This window comes from Nicotiana sylvestris, chromosome 12 (assembly GCF_000393655.2).
Source record: "Nicotiana sylvestris chromosome 12, ASM39365v2, whole genome shotgun sequence".
In the NCBI taxonomy this organism is placed as follows: Eukaryota; Viridiplantae; Streptophyta; class Magnoliopsida; order Solanales; family Solanaceae; genus Nicotiana; species Nicotiana sylvestris.
In genome coordinates, this window is record NC_091068.1 from 41,720,601 (window position 1) to 41,733,798 (window position 13,198).

Consider the following 13,198-nt stretch of genomic DNA (forward strand, 5'->3'; position numbering starts at 1 on the left):
ACTTCTTGTTTTTCTTTTTGTTTTTTTTTTCTTTTTATTTTGGATTGTGAATAAATTTTGTTGATCATCTCGGACTGCTAACTCGCATTCTTGATGCGAGCTTCTTTTGTTGCTGACCTGAATTGCATTCTGAATTGAATTCCCTTTTTTTCTAGGTGGGCGCCTGATAGTTGAACTTGAACCGTCTTCTCTTGTTACTTGACACCGTTTTCCCTTGAACCTTGAACCATTTTCCCTTGAAACTTAAACCGCCTTCCTTCGAAACTACTTTCCCTTGAAACTTGAGTTGTCTTCCTTCGACACTGCTTTCCCTAGAAACTTGAGTTGTCTTCCCTTGTTCTCCAGGTGGGCACCTGATTACAACAAAATAGAAAAAACAAAAGAAATTTTCCTACCCCAGTTTGATACTGGAAACATTTGTGAGTGTTAACAGAACTGTAAATCACCTATGCTATTGATGCAATGATGAGAGTAAAACTAAATACTTGACTGGGAAAACTATAAATTAAGCTTGACTGAAGTAAAGACTGACCCTATTCTCCAGGCGGGGCCCCTGATTTCAAGAAAACTAAACATTGATAACTTAAGAACTAAAAAAATGACTCCCCAACAACAACAACAACAACAACAACCCAGTATAATCCCACAAGTGGGGTCTGGGGAGGGTAATATGTACGCAGACCTTACCCCTACCCCGAAGGGTAGAGAGACTGTTTCCAGGAGACCCTCGGCTCAAAAAAGCAATAGGAGATAATATATTAGTACCATAAAAATGCGTAATAAAATAACAACAATATATAAGAGATACGAAATATGAAAAAAAAAATGACTCCCCCTTTTTTCAAATTTAAAATTCCTTTTTTTTCAAAATATCCTAGGAGAAAATTTGTCAGACCAGGTTTTCTATCTTAGGAGAAAGATTCATCAGACTAAGACGTTAATCCTAGGAGAAAATTCATCAGACTAGGTCCTTTTTCTCTTTTTCTTTTTTTTTGGTATCTTAGGAGAAAGATTCATCCGACTAAGACGTTTATCCTAGGAGAAAATTCATCAGACTAGGTTTTCTATCTTAGGAGAAAGATTCATCAGACTAAGATTTCTATCCTAGGAGAAAGTTCATCAGACTAGGTTTTCTATCTTAGGAGAAAAATTCATCAGACTAAGATTTTTATCCTAGGAGAAAGTTCATCAGACTAGGTCTTCTATCTTAGGAGAAAAAATCATCAGACTAAGTTTTTTTTTGTATCTTAAGAGAAAGATTCATCAGACTAAGATTTCTATCCTAGGAGAAAGTTCATCAGACTAGGTTTTCTATTTTAGGAGAAAAATTCATCAGACTAAGATTTTTATCCTAGGAGAAAGAATTAGACTAGGTCTTCTATCTTAGGAGAAAAATTCATCAGACTAAGATTTTTTTTGTATCTTAGGAGAAAGATTCATCAGACTAAGATGTTTATCCTAGGAGAAAGTTCATCAGACTAGGTTTTCTATCTTAGGAGAAAGATTCATCATACTAAGATTTTGATTGGGAGAAAAATCCATCAGACTAGGACTTTTTATCCTAGAAGGAAAAATGTGACGATCAATGGCAAGATTTTATGCACAATAGCAAGACAAATAAAGGAAAGGATTTGAGAAACTTCCCTTTGTCGGTTTTCCTCGTCTTTTCTTTTTCTTCTCTTTTTTTTGTTGTTTTTTTCTTTCTTTCTTTCTTTTTCATTTTTTTCTCTTTTTGAATCACTTTCCTTGCACCGCTTTGTTCCTGTTTCATACAAAGAAAAATTTGTCAGTTTTGAAAAGGGTTGTCGGTTTGTGGCCTTGAGTCTTGGCAGCTTGGCTTCTGCTCAATCAGCTTGAGCCAGTCTCAAAAGACTTTTGTTCTGCACCAACTCTGATTGTTTCACACCAGTACCATTTGTATTTGCAGCTCAAACAGCCTTATCCCAATTGGAGATCTTTTCTTAGATGACCTTTTCTGACATCTTGAATGACTTCCTTCTTTTGAGCAATTTGTCTATCAGAGAGAATCACCAGTTATCTTTGCTTGCGCCAAGTAGGCTGACAAGAGTCTTTTGGGGAAGCCTTTGCATGAATCCTTTGTGCAACTGAAAAGCTTGTAGCAGATTTTGAAGTCTTTTCTTGCTTGTTTTGATAAGGACCGACTCAGAGTGAAGGATACAATGATGCAAAGAAACAAGTATCAACAAGAAATGCCCTTGTCGGAAGGACAGAAGGAAGAGTTTTTTTTTTCAATAACTAGCCTTAATGAACATGACATGCATTTTGGACTCAACGGCCTAATCTATCAAACTAATCCAATCTTCCCTTTTAACATTCTTATGACCTTTGAATTCGGGCTTGTTTATGTCAATTCTTTGCATCAGATTCACGATTCGCTTTCGACTAGTGGTGCCCCGGGGGATTTTCACCAACAAGTCTCTCTCATTTATTTATCTCTTCTTACCATCTCCTTACAGTGCCCGTGAAGGTTTTCACTAGTAAGACTCTCTCATTTTCTTTTATTTTTCTTTTTCTTTTGCTTTCTTGTGCGAGCAACTTGATAGTGTTCTACGTCATGTGATACCCGTTGCTCATTGCATGATTCTCTTCGCATTCTTGAAGGCATGTTAGGAGGCATATTAGGAGGTCTTTATTTGGAAGGATTTTGGATAGGGTTGGAAAGAAAGGACGTCATGAAGGCTCAAAATAAACTCAAAGTAAAGGGGGTTGTGGACTTACAACTCTTGGAATCGACTCTTTCAAAAGTGAAATAAAATATCTGCCCCAGTTTCAGCTATTAGGGATTTTTCTCTTTTTCTCTTTTTTTTTTGAATTCTTATTTGGTTGGACCGAACCGTGAGGCTGCCTGCGTATCCTTATTTTAAGGAATCAGGTTGAACGTAGTTCAAACATCTGACCTAAACTATTTTTCATCTTTCTTTCTATTTCTCTTTTTTCTTTTTTTCTTTTTCTCTTTTTTTCTTTTTTCTTCTTTTTTTTCTTTTTTTTTCTTTTTTTTAGTTGCCCCAGTTTCTATTTTTGAGGGCATGGACCTTCGACAGTTCTTTTCTTCTTCTTTTTTTTGCTTGAACTTTCAAAGAGCTGCCCCAGTATGGACCTTTCTTTTCTTTTTTCATCTTTTTTATTTTTTTTGACTCTTGACTCTAAACTTGATTCCAAAAGGGGGTGGTCAAAGAAAATAACACAGGCTCAAAAGGGGTAATAAAGGGTATAAAGTGTTTGGGTAGCGAAAAAAGGGCCTCCCAGCCTCGAGAATGCTAATCATGTTATCTTTCTGCGATTACAACATTGACGAACATGTCTGTCTTCTTGGTGTGTCGTGGTCACAAGACACTTTCCATACCTTAATGTCAAACTTTCCAACAAACTTTAATTAATTAAATATCATGAAGCCCGATCTTCACAATGATTTGAAGGTGCATTTTACTCGACTTTAATTTCAAAGTATTTCAACTCTTTATTGATCCTCAAAAGTGTTTTTTCAGTTATCCAATTCCAGAATAAATCAGTTTCTAAGATCTGGCCAAAATTTCCGCATGCATGTCATGTTATTAGAACTAGCATGAAAAGAACTAAGAACAGAATGACACAAAAGGACAAACTGTATTTTATTGAGTAAAGGAAGAAAGGGTTTGACAACAAGACAAACAACCTAAAATCCAAGTTAACATAACAGACAGACGAGACTCACACAAATAGAATGGAGGGATAGAAGGGTTTGACTCAAACAAATAAAATCTGGATGACAACCCTGAAATAACCCAGATAGTAGAAAAAACATCAAAACAAGCTACCAAGATTCCTTTCTAATGAGGAGAGAATGACTTTTCAATTGCTAAGCTTGACATTTAATCAGAATCACCATGGCCTTCCCCAATTTCAGTCGACAAGTTTCCAAGAGGATTCTCATACTCCACGTCACTGGGCATCATCCCCACAAAGTATGCATCATCATGTGCAGGAAAAGGATTCTGCGCGATATTTTGGGCGTCACTGTCTTGGATCACAATCAGGTTTTCCTGGATCATCCTTTCTATTTCTCTTTTCAAATCCCGACAGCTTTCAATATTATACCCCTGGGCATTAGAATGCTATTCACACCTTTTGGAAGGGTCAAAGTTCTTGCACGTAGGTCAACATGATTTGGAGGAATGGGTGCAATCATGTCATGATACTTTAACTTCACAAATAAGCTTGCATAAGACTCTCCTATTGGTGTAAAATTATCTTTCAACCTTTGTTTCCCTTTATACCTCTGGCTTGGATGTGGGCTATAGGACACCTGAAAATTTTTTGGAGGCTGTTGGAGATTTCCTGATGCTTGTGCTCGCCTTCTGGGGTGTTTTGGTGGCTGGACAACATACTGAGGTGGAGCGACAGAGTATTGAGGGTTCTGAGGTGGATAATACTGCTCAGGGGAGTCATGGAAAACTTGAGGAGGCTGCTCATACCTTCGAGATGTTCTCTTGGGACCTCTTCTCGACCCTGATGTCATAATGATTTCTTCAACCTTCTCATTTTTGTCGCTAAAATTATCAGATTCAACCCGGACAGCCTGAGTTGCGGCTTTAAAAACTGCTTGACTTATAATTTTGCCTGTCTTAAGACCATTCTCTACCATTTCTCCCATTTTTGTTGCTTCCAAAAAGGATTTGCCAACTGCAGACATCATGTTTTGAAAGTAATCTGGCTCTGCGCTTGAAGGAAGACAGTGATTAACTCGTGGTCATCCATGAGTGGCTTAACTCGAGCTGCTTGCTCTCTCCATTTAATGGCATATTCCCTGAAACTTTCACTTGGTTTCTTCTTCAGGTTTGAAAGGGAAATGCGGTCCGGGGCAATATCGATGTTGTATTGGAACTGTTTAACAAAGGCCTGTGCCATGTTATCCCAGCCATACCAGCGGGACGTGTTTTGATCCATAAACCATTCGGAGGCTACTCCAGTATGGCTTTCCCCAAAATAAGCCATCAACAATTCTTCATTTCTTCCCGCACCTCTCAGTTGATTGCAATACCTTTTCAGGTGGGCTATGGGATATCCATGTCCATCATATTTTTCAAATTTGGGAGTCTTGAAACCAGGCGACAAGTGGACATCGGGGAACATACATAGATCTTTGAAGGCAACACTCTTTTGACATGCCAACCCTTGCATGTTTTTCAACCGTTGTTCTAAGCTTTTCACTCTTTGGGTCATTTCTTCTTGTACCATCTTTCGGGCAGACTTCTCAATGTTTGCAGGAAGATCAAACAAGTACGAGTGGTACTCAGGAGAGTGGTATTGCTCTTGTTGTGTAGCAAATTGTGACTCATGACGAGGCTCTTTCTTGACCACTGGCCCATGCTTGACACATTTCGGTTATTTGCTATTTCAGCATTCTATTTTTCTCCAACACAGTAGACTATGGTTGAACCCCCTAACCCTGAGTCTCTTTAGCACGTGTAACAGCTTCGATGTCAGTTATCATTTTTCCTTGGATCTTGTGTTTCCAGCTTACCACAAACCGACCACCTCAACTTTCTTCACAATTCAAAATAAACCATGTTAGAATATACTCAGTCGGTCCTTATTATTATCAATATTTTTCATTTCTTCATTTTTTTCATTTCTTTTTAATGGTGATCGAACCTGATGTGGGTTGCCTACATATCATGTGGGAACATGAATCAGATCTTGCGTAGTTCGGGAAGATCATGAATAAAGTAAATAAACTAACTTTTTTTTGAATTTTTTATTTTATTTTTTTGAAAGAAAGACTTATAAAGAAGAAAGGGAATATTTTTGGGTTTTGATTTTTCTTCAGAATCTTGCAAAGAAAGACTTCTAAAGAAGAAAGATTTTTTTTTTCTGGAATTTTGAAAGAAAAACTTCTAAAGAAGAAAGAAAACATTTTTGGAATTTTATTTTGAATTTATGAAAGAAATGCTTCTAAAAAAAATATTTCTGAATTTTGAATTTTCTTTTCAAAATATTTTTGTATTTTTTGATTTTGAGAATGTCACGACCCGGATTTCCCACCATCGGGTGTTGTGATGCCACCTACTATCGGAGCTAGGCAAGACAAATATTTAAAACACCTTTCCTGCTTTCTTTCAAACAGTATAATAAACGAGACAAAATTTAAGCGAAAGACTTTAAATCTAAAGCAACTGAAAACCAAAAGTGCGGAAGTTTAATACACATCACTACCCAAGGTCTGGTGTCACTAGCTCACGGACTACTATAGAATACTATAAACAATGTCTGAAAGGAAATACATCATGTTTGTCTGATACAAGATGAACAAACGAAAAACATAGAAAGGGACTTCGGCCTGCGAACCCCAGCTAGGCTACCTCGAGAGTCCCTGGACTGAAGACAGCTCCAAGAAATCCTATTGTTGTGGTCCGTAAGCTGCTCCCTGATCTGTGCACAAAGAATGCACAGAGTGTAGCATCAGCACAATCGACCCCATGTGCTGGTAAATGCCTGGCCTAACCCCAGCGAAATAGTGACGAGGCTAGACAGTACCTACCATAATTAACCTGTACAGATATATATACAACAAGTGCAAGAAAACAATGACAAGATAATACAAAGTAAAACTGGGAGGGGACATGCTATCAAGGAGTAACAGATAAAAATAAAATATCGGAAATAAACAGAAGAAACTCCGGTTTCCATGATATATATATATATAGTGGACGGCGTGCCACACGATCCCATAATATCATATATAAGTGGACGGCGTGCCACACGATCCCATAATATCATATATAAATGGACGGCGTGCCACACGATCCCATAATATCATATATAAGTGGACGGCGTGCCACACGATCCCATAATATCATATATAAGTGGACGGCGTGCCACACGATCCCATAATATCATATATAAGTGGATGGCGTGCCACACGATCCCATAATATCATATATAAGTGGACGGCGTGCCACACGATCCCATAATATCATATATAAGTGGACGACGTGCCACACGATCCCATAATATCATATATAAGTGGACGGCGTGCCACACGATCCCATAATATAGTTCATAATATCTGACTTCATATAGTAGACCCCTTCAGGGGAGAATAACAACTCAATACCTTTAACCCGGCAAGGGTACAGCTAACAGCCCAAAATATCCCGACAAGGGAGAATATATATATCAGTCTACACATCCCGGCAAGGGAGTATTCACAACACATTCTCCTTTTTAAATCCATTCTTCCTCAACTAACACATTCATGTTCAACCGTTCATATTATATGAAACTCATCAAATAAACAAGGAGCTTGTGTCACATTATTCGAATTAAAAGCAATCAAGACTCACGGTCATGCTAGACTCCGGTGCATAGATAACCGTCACCATGCCTATACACCGTACTCCACATTAGCAAGTAGCAAATATCATCCTAATCCTATTCCCTCAAGCCAAAGTTAGAACAAACACTTACCTCGAATGCTCCAAACTCAACTCACGCTTCTAGTATAGCTTTACCTCTTGATTCCACCACCAATCCGCTCGAATCTAGTCATAAGTTACTTAATCACATTAATAATTACTAAATGAATCATCCCCAATGCATGAAAATAGATTTTTCAAGGTTTTTCCCAAAAAGGTCAAAAATACCCCCGGACCCACGTGGTCGAAACTCGAGGTTCGGACCAAAACCCGGTTACCCATTCCCCCATGAATCCAAATATATGATTTGTTTTTAAATCGGACCCCAAATTGAGGTCCAACTTCTCAATTTGTAGAAAACCTAGGTTCTACCCAAAACACCCAATTTTCCCCATGAAAATCTTTGATTTGAAGTTGAAATTATGTTAAAAGATGTTAAGGGATAAAGAAATTAAGTTAGAAATCACTTACCAATCGTTTTGGAGAAGAAAAGTTGTTTGGAAAATCGCCTCTTAGGTTTTGGGTTTTTGAAAAGTGAAAAATGACTGAGATTTCCGAACTTGTATACCTTTCTGAGGACCTGGCGCGGACCGCACAAAAATGTGTTGCGGCCGCGCCGAGTGGGAGAAAAATTGGGGCTTCTCTGAACCCTTCCAGCGCGGACCGCACTGTTTTGGTGCACGGCCGCGCTGGTTGACCTGAAACCCTAGCCCTCAGAGTCAGCCACGCGGACCGCACAAAAATGCATCGTGGCCGCGCGGCTCCAGCGCAGACCGCGCGGAAATGACCGCGGCCGCGCTGGTGTCTGCAACACCTGAACCTGCATTTTCTTAAGTCCAAGACCTCCCGGGCCCCATTCAAAACTCACCCGAGCCCTCGGGGCTCCAAACCAAACATGCACACAACCTTAAAAACATCTTACGGACTTACTCGTGCGATCAAATCGCCAAAATAACATCATATACATAGGATCAAGCCTCAAACACATGATTTTCTTTCTTCAACTTTCATAACTCAAATTCTCCATTTTTAGTCCGAAACACGTCATATGACGTCCGTTTTTAGCCAAACTTTACAGATAGTGCTTAACACATATTTAAGACTTGTACCGGGCGTCGGAACCAAAATACGAGCCCGATACCTATATTTTCTAACTCCTTTTCATTTCAAATTTTCATATCAAATTTCAGAAAAACAATTTCTTTCAAAAATTCATTTCTCGGGCTTGGGACCTCAGAATTTGATTCCGGGCACACGCCCAAGTCCCATATTTTTCTACGGACCCTCCGGGACCGTCGAATCACAGGTCCGGGTCCGTTTACCCAAAATGTTGACCGAAGTCAACATTATGCATATTAATACCAAAATTCATCAAATTTTTCACAAAATCCACATATTCTAACATAAAACTTTCCGGCTACGTGCCAGAACTGCGTATGCAAATCGAGGAGACTAAAAGCGAGGTTTTCAAGGCCTAGGGAGCATGGAACAAGGAAGAATTACGGTGATGACCCCTTGGGTCGTCACATTCTCCACCTCTAAAACAACTGTTCGTCCTCGAACGGACAAAAGAAAGAAGTACCTGAGTCGGGAAATAAATGAGGATAACGGCTCCGCATATCGGACTCGGACTCCCAGGTGGATGCCTCAGGAGGCTGACCTCTCCACTGAACACACACCGAAGGAAAACTCTTCGACCTCAACTGTCGAACCTGCCGGTCTAGAATAGCCACCGGCTCCTCCTCATATGACAGATCCTTGTCCAATTGGACAGTGCTGAAATCTAACACGTGCGATGGATCTCCGCGATACTTCCGGAGCATAGATACATGAAACACGGGATGCACAGCTGACAAGCTAGGTGGCAAGGCAAGTCTATAAGCCACCTCTCCCACACGATCAAGAATCTCAAATGGACCGATGAACCTAGGGCTGAGCTTGCCCTTCTTCCCAAATCTCATCACGCCCTTCATAGGCGATACACGGAGCAATACCCGCTCACCAACCATGAAGGCAACATCTCTGACCTTGCGGTCTGCGTAACTCTTCTGTCTGGACTGAGCTGTACGATGTCTATCCTGAATAATCCTGACCTTGTCCAAGGCTTCCTGAACCAGATCCGTACCCAATAATCAAGCCTCTCCCGGCTCAAACCATCCAACTAGAGACCAACATCGCCTACCATACAACGCCTCGTACAGAGCCATCTGAATGCTGGACTAGTAGCTGTTGTTGTAGGCAAACTCTGCTAAAGGCAAAAACTGGTCCCATGAGCCTCCAAAATCAATGACACAGGCTCGGAGCATATCCTCAAGAATCTGAATAGTCCTCTCGGACTGACCGTCCGTCTGGGGATGAAATGTTGTACTCAACTCAACCTGGGTGCCCAACTCTCGCTGAACCGCTCTCCAGAAATGCGAGGTAAACTGCGTACCCCGATCCGAAATGATAGATAGCGGCACCCCATGAAGGCGAACAATCTCCCTGATATAAATCTCGGATAACCTTTCGGACGAATAGGTGGCTGCAACAGGAAAAAAATGCGCTGACTTGGTCAGCCTATCAACAATGACCCAAACTGCATCAAACTTTTTCCGAGTCATCGGAAGTCCAGTAACAAAATCCATCATAATCCTCTCCCACTTCCACTCGGGAAGTGCAATCCTCTAAGATAGACCACCAGGTCTTTGATGCTCGTACTTAACCTGCTGACAATTCAAACACCGAGCCACATACGCAACGATGTCTTTCTCCATCTTACGCCACCAATAGTGCTGCCTCAGATCCTGATACATCTTCGCGGCGCCTGGGTGAATAGAATACCGAGAACTGTGGGCCTCCACTAAGATCAACTCTCGAATCCCATCAACATTGGGCACACAAACTCGCCCCTGCAATCTCAATACACCATCATTATCTAAGGTTGCTTTCTTGGCACCTCCACGCTGCACCGTGTCTCTCAAGACACACAAATGGGGATCCTCAAATTGCCGCTCGCGGATACGCTCTAATAGTGAGGAACGAGCAACCGTGCAAGATAACACTTTGCTAGGCTCAGAAATATCCAACCTCACAAAACAATTGGCCAAGGCCTGAACATCCAAAGCAAGTGATCTCTGGCTGACTGGAATATAAGCAAGACTACCCATGCTGGTGGACTTCCTGCTCAATGCATCGGCCACCACATTGGCCTTCCCCGGGTGGTATAAGATAGTAACATCATAATCCTTTAGCAACTCTAACCACCTCCTCTGCCTCAAATTCAACTCTTTCTACTTGAACATATACTGAAGACTCTTGTGATCAGTGTAAACCTCACACGTCACGCCATATAAGTAATGCCTCCAGATCTTCAAGGCATGAACAATGGCTGCCAACTCGAGATCATGAACCGGATAATTCTTCTTGTGGATCTTCAACTGCCTCGAAGCATAAGCAATGACTTTGCCTTCTTGCATCAACACTACACCAAGCCCAATACGAAACGCATCACAATAGACCGTATATGGCCCTGAACCTATGGGAAAAACCAATACTGGTGCCGTAGTCTGACCCGTCTTGAGCTTCTGAAAGCTCGCCTCACACTCGTCCGACCACCTGAACTGGACACCCTTCTGGGTCAATCTGGTCATAGGGGCTGCAATGGATGAAAACCCCTCCATGAACCGACGGTAGTAAACTGCTAACCCTAGGAAACTCCGAATATCCGTAGCTGAAGCTGGTCGAGGCCAGTTCTTGACTGCCTCTATCTTCTTCGGGTCTACCTGAATACCTGCTGCTGATACGACATGACCTAGGAATGCGACTGAACTCAACCAAAACTCGCACTTTGAGAACTTAGCATACAACTGACTATCCTTTAGGGTCTGAAGGACCACTCTGAGGTGCTGCTTATGCTCCTCCTGACTGCGGGAGTATATAAGAATATCGTCAATGAAGACTATCACGAACAAGTCCAAATAAGGTCTGAACACTCGGTTCATCAACTCCATGAACGTTGCTGGGGCATTAGTCAATCCGAGTGACATGACCAAAAACTCATAGTGCCCATACCGAGTGCGAAATGATGTCTTAAGGACATCAGACGCCCTAATCCTCAGCTGGTGGTAACCAGATTTCAAATCTATCTTCGAGAACACCCTCGTACCCTGAAGCTGGTCGAATAAATCATCAATGCTCAGTAGTGGATACTTATTCTTAATTGTAACCTTGTTCAATTGTCGGTAATCGATGCACATTCTCATCGAACAATCCTTTTTCTTAACAAACAACACCGGCGCACCCCAAGGTGAAACACTAGGTCTAATGAAACCTTTCTTAAGAAAATCCTGCAGTTTTTCCTTTAACTCTTTCAACTTCGGCGGGGCCATACGATATGGCGGGATAGAAATGGGCTGAGTGCCCGGGGCCAAATCAATACAAAAGTCGATATCCCTGTCGGGCGGCATACCCGGCAAGTCTGAAGGGAAAACCTCAGGAAACTCCCGAACAACGGGCACAGAATCAATAGAAGGGGCCTCCGCACTAGAATCGCGAACAAACGCCAAGTAGGCCAAACATCCCTTCTCGACCATACGCCGAGCTTTCACATACGAGATAACAGTGCGGGTACAATGACCAGAAGTCCCTCTCCACTCTAAACGGGGTAAATTCGGTAAGGCTAAGGTCCCGGTCTTGGCATGGAAATCCAAGATAGCATGGTACGGGGATAACCAATCCATCCCCAATATAACATCAAAGTCGACCATGTCCAAAAGCAACAAATCAACACGGGTCTCAAGACCCCCAAACACTACGATACAAGAATGATGAACTTGGTCGACCACAATAGAATCACCCACCGGTGTTGACACATAAACAGGAATACTCAACGAGTCACTAGGCATAACCAAATAGGGTGCAAAATAGGACGACACATATGAATATATAGATCCGGGATCAAATAGCACAGAAGCATCCCTATCACAGACCAGAATAGTACCTGTAATCACAGCATTTGATGACTCAGCCTCTGGCCTGGCTGGAAAAGCATAACAACGGGGATGGGCCCTACCTCCTTGAATCATATCCCTGGGACGATCTGTTGCTGGTTGACCCCTACCTCTAGCGGTCTGAGCTCCACCTCTAAGACCTCTACCTCCACCTTTATGTCCTCTACCCCCGCCTCTAGCTGGCTGGGTAGGCTGTGGGGAAACTGGTGTGTGGATCATCGGGCGAGGACCCTGCTGCTGCGAGCTACTGGAAGCTTGAGGGCAATATCTGGCAATGTGACTCACATCGTCGCAAGTATAATAAGCCCTCGGCTGCTAAGAATAACGAAGTGGTGGTGCACTGATAGGTGCTGATGGTGAACTGAAGTGTTGCTGGTCAGAATACTGCGGCTGAGAACCACGACCACCTGGTGTACCATGAGAAGCCTAGAGAGCTGACTGAAAGGGTCTCGAAGGATGGCCTCTACCATAAGAATCCCTACATCCAGACGAGGTACCATTGAATCTACCAGAATGACGGGGCCTCTTATCAGACCCATGACCACCTCCCTGAGTAAGTGCCATCTCTATCCGGCGGGCACCATCTGTCGCCTCCTGAAATGAAATCTTACTACCGGCACTCATGGCCATCTGAACACGGATCGGCTGGGCCAACCCATCAATAAACCTCCGCACCCTCTCTCTATCGATGGGGAGTATCACAATGGCATGATAAGCAAGATCAATGAACTGGGTCTCATATTGGGTGACCATCATAGGACCCTGCTGGAGACGCTCAAACTGCCTGTGAAG